The sequence below is a fragment of the Adiantum capillus-veneris genome, chromosome 11, assembly GCF_014529385.1.
Source record: "Adiantum capillus-veneris isolate H3 chromosome 11, ASM1452938v2, whole genome shotgun sequence".
Classification (NCBI taxonomy): Eukaryota; Viridiplantae; Streptophyta; class Polypodiopsida; order Polypodiales; family Pteridaceae; genus Adiantum; species Adiantum capillus-veneris.
The window spans coordinates 142,833,263-142,837,909 of NC_140941.1; the positions used below are offsets into that span (position 1 = coordinate 142,833,263).

At 47.9% G+C, this 4,647-nt stretch overlaps 1 pseudogene across 1 annotated transcript; it reads left to right on the forward strand.

Moving 5' to 3' along the window:
• Positions 1 to 1,227: 1,227 nt before the first annotated feature.
• On the forward strand, positions 1,228 to 3,593 carry LOC147448141 (UDP-glycosyltransferase 85A7-like; annotated as a pseudogene). Its single transcript, XR_015189742.1, has 3 exons — positions 1,228 to 1,544; positions 1,617 to 1,871; positions 2,032 to 3,593. The product of XR_015189742.1 is annotated as a UDP-glycosyltransferase 85A7-like (transcript).
• Positions 3,594 to 4,647: the final 1,054 nt, after the last annotated feature.

Below are 4,647 nucleotides of genomic sequence, written 5' to 3' on the forward strand. Positions count from 1 at the left end.
ACGATTTCACAACAAAAACAAGGCATACGAAAGCCCAACAAAGGGACCTCACAAGCTCGACGATGGAACTCTCGCAGCACAAAACAAGGAAATGGCTACAAGAGATGCCTTAGTTCTTGTGCATGATGGTACCCCCACCCCACCCCCAACCCATTACCGCATGCAATATAGAAGACCCGTCCCCCCTCCTCAAGTTGCATTGGTCATGCGGTCGACCTTGCGCGGGTTTAGTTTTTCGCCACTTTGGCACTGTCCTGGAGCCCATGCCATCCTACTTGTCTAGGTTTAGTTCAATCCCATCGCCCACATGGATGTCCTCCCTCCGCCTAGGCCAGTTTCCAACCCCTTGATCTCTTCACAACCTGTCATTTAGTCCTAAGGGTACCCAATCAGTGTTCACCCAAAACATTTTTAACAACCAATGAAAAAAGAAAGAGCATTGGGAATCTCTTGGTTTTCAGTGAAAATGTTAGGGGTTTTATTGGTTTTTACACTAAAGTCCTTCAAATTCGGCTGGCCTTCATCAAGGTGACCCACCCTTGTGATTATTTGACACCCCTCGTATCACGTGGGATCAATGGTCCCTATTAATTGGCGATAACGGGATTGGTTTTGCGCCATCCAATGGCGGTTTAATCCCCAAGTGATCGTCATGTGATCACAATCAAAATGAACCCCAAGGAAACTCAATGTGAACATCATCAAGTGATCCCCGTGTGATTCCCAATCGAGATGCGATCACCTTGTAAACCTACCTATTCCAAAGTGATCACCGTGTGACCCCAACCATTCCAAAGTAATCTCCAAGTGAACACCTAATGATCCCCACCTCATCACTTTTGCCATATTTTACTATGTTCTCACCCTCATTTCAAGTGGCACGTAATAGCTTAATGGGAGAGTCAATACCTCTAGTGTGGATGGTGGCGGGGCCAAGTTGGGGGGCTAGATTGAATGAAATCTTTTTATTCTTGGGAATAAACGAACGGTCCACATCATTTTAGAGATCGTGGACCATCGATCCCACCTAACAAGGGGAGTCAAATTGTAGAGTGGGTGACCCTCTAGAGTAAAAACTGACCGAAAATTTGTAAGTTTTGTCCTTTGAACTAAAATTAAAAATACACTAAAGGCCGGCTCTCTGCTGGCAAGGTAATCCAATGGACATGTGTGTTTTCAAAAGGTTCTGTGAAATACACGCGTGAGCCATTCTAGCTGACGTCCTTGCTAGGGTCGCTGATAAATGAAAACCTAGTTCACCTGACAAACGACGCGTTGAAAGAGCACGCGTGCGCTAGGGAGAGCCAAGCCAACACAGCTAGGCATGGTAGCGCAGGGTAACAGACCTCATGTGGTGATCTTTCCATACGATGAGCATGGACATGTCACGCCATCATTTGCACTGGGGCGGGCATTAACAAGGGTCGGAATACAAGTAACGGGTGTACTCACGGCTACGCGATACGCCAGAGTCGCAAGCATAGCGTCGGAAGATCGGACTCCTCACTTCGACATTGTGGCTATTCCTGACTCAGCAGAAGCTGGTATATAAGCAGGTATTTAGGTAAGTTTTACACTTATTGTAAACTGATCGCTACTCTCTCCTCTGCATGCAGGCTCTAGTAAGCAAGATGATGTGTGCTACCAGCAGTCCTTGCAACATCTTGAACCAGGTTTGGAGGAGCTCATGCTGCGACTTCAGCCGCGGTCCTCCTGCCTCATGTCCGACATCCTCTTTCCATGGTCGCAGGACATCGCTGACCGCCTCCACATTCCTCGCTTCCACATCTGCACCTTTCCTGCTATCATTCCTTTGGTGCTGTCCTACACTCCAGCCCTTTACGCAAGGGGTCTTCTTCCCTACTGACCAGGTACCACTTAGTCCATACGTCGAAGGCGCACACGCACTCACATGCATGCATCTGGCCTTCCTTACTGGTTCTAGTGTCCATCTAATTACTAATACGTATTGCCATTTCACTTCGTGTGGATTGTTTGTGTTCGCTTGTAACTATTGTTGATCTCCTGTAGAGATGGAGATCGAGTTAGTGGATTTCATTCCGGGCCTGCCGAAGCTGTTCAGGCTTCGCGATGTACCAAATGACTTTCGTTCAAGAGACCTCCAGCAATTGGAGTTTCTGTTTGAGATAATGAAGGGGATGAAGAGAGCTGCGGGAGCAATTATCAACACGGAGTATGAGCTGGAGCCAGAGGTAGTGCGGAGTTTGGTCGCGAAGGTGGGTTTGATTGTGTATACTCTGGGCTCTATGTCTAGCCTGGAGCTAGACGCGCCCAAGGCATGCCACTTAAGCTGCACCGTGGCCGGGCCGGCCAATGACTGCTCCACGACGGAATGTTTGGAGTGGTTGAACGTGCGTCTCTTGCGTCCGTGGTGTACGTGGCGTTGGGGAGCATAGTATTTACGGGGGAGGAGGTACAAGAGATGGCGTTGGGACTGGAAGCATCCGGACAGCCATTTTTGTGGGTGCTTCGACAACCACCAAGGGAGGGTGATGGCAAGAATGTGCAGGTGGATCTCATGTCCGCGTTACCTGATGGCTTTCTGTAGAGAAACAGAGAGAGAGGACGTGTGATTAGCTGGGCACCGCAAACGGCCGTGCTTGCCCATCCTTCACTGGGATGTTTCCTCACGCACTGTGGGATGGCGTCGTCGCTAGAGGCTTTGTATGCGGGCATCCCCATGATCGGGAGATTTTGCAAGATCTCTGACCAGAACACGAACCTGCGCTTGCTGAGCCAGGAGTGGGGAGTAGCCATTCCCTTATCATCCCCAATGTCCCATCAAAACATTCCTCTGAGTTCCCGTGTCGCTTGCTGCGTGAAGGAAGTGCTGCACGGAGAGAGAGGGCGAACTCTTCGCCGCAATGCTTTGGCGATGAAGTCGACTCTTGGGCAAGCGGTGTCCGCTCCACATGGCTCCTCGTATCTGAACCTCATCAAGCTTGCTCGCGCCGTCATCATTGCCTGTGCGCCGTGCGCATGAATAAGTACTCTTGGGTGTCATCTCCTCCCCTATTGGGGGGGTGGTTCCCGCGGTTTCCCTCGGAGAGTGTAATGTACAACAATGTACAGTTGTAAATACATAATATATGTAAAGTTTCTCCCTAGTACCTTCCCGGCTCGAGAGTGTAATGTACAGCTACGTACAATGTACAGTTGTAAATACATAATGTGTGTATAGTTTCTCCCTACCTTCCCCGAGTTGATGTTGGAAAAAAAGTAATGCTCAAAAGTCAGACTCTCCCCTACCATCTTGTAGCATCCATCAGAATGTTAGCTAGTAGTAGGATTTCCAATTAATGGATGCATAGAGAAGCAATAGTCAAAGATGTAAGCGACCGAATTGAGCCTGCTTATGGTCAAGAAAAGTAGCAACTTATATGGCCAATGAATTGGTGCACTCTTATCTAATATCCACCCTGGGAAGGTTGTAAATTTGCTTAATTCATACATCTGCAGCAATTGCTGAAACAAGGCGACATCTATGATGATTGCTCCGTCTTGAATAACAAGTCTTTCCATTGCCCACGTGGATGGCCTCCCTCCGCCACGGGCTAGTTCCCAACCCTTGATCCCCTCACCCCTTGTCATGTACTCTTGAGGGTACCAAATGGACACGTGTGTTTTTTCAAAAGGTTCTGTAAAATACACACTTAAGCCATTTGAGCTCGGTGGTATGTCCTAGCTTTGGGGGGGGGGGGGGGGGGATTCTCTCCTCGTGGGAAGGATGTCCCTCTTCTTGCTCTCGAGCTATGTCCCGGGCTATGTCCACATTCTCCATCTTTGCATGTTGACATGAGCATCGTTCTTCTTACATAGTAAAGCATTGATCTTCGATGGCAATCATCATGTTATGCAACATTTGATGCGAGACGAACCACCGTGAAATCTCATCCCCTTCTGGACGGGCGATTAAGCCATATGCTAAAAATGACAGGAGCTCGAAGGATTTTAGTCATGCATACGCTTTAAACCTCAATTAAGCCAATTGATTAGCAAGAATTATCCACCATGGCTACGAGTAGTAGAGGAGTGCAACACTTGTTGAATGAGGACAATGTATAGGAGTTAAGTGCCGAGTCCAAGGGAGGAGTTCACCATTGCATTACGTAGAATGCATGCTATCCACGAAAATTAGAGAATGGAATCTATTTGATGGAGCTAGATTTGTTGCTTCATGCTTAGTAAATAAGGAGAGTCATATTACCCTCTCTCTCTCTCCTCCTCATAGAAGAAAGAAAATGCAGTAAACAAAATGGTAAATGTGTGTGTGTGTGTGTGTGTGTGTGTGTGTGTGAGAGAGAGAGAGAGAGAGAGAGAGAGAGAGAGAGAGAGAGAGAGAGAGAGAGAGAGAGAGAGAGAGAGAGAGAGAGAGAGAACTAACTAAACCAAGCAACCTTAGAATGAGGTCGAGCCTTGCCTTCTTCTCCTTACTTCTTGAACGAGAGAAAGCTCTGGCTTCACGATTTCACAACAAAAACGAGGCATAGGAAAGCCCAACAAAGGGACCTCACAAGCTCGACAATGGAACTCTCGTAGCACAAAACAAAGAAATGGCTACAAGAGATGCCTTAGTTCTTGTGCATGATGGTACCCCCACCCCACACCCAACCCATTACCACATGC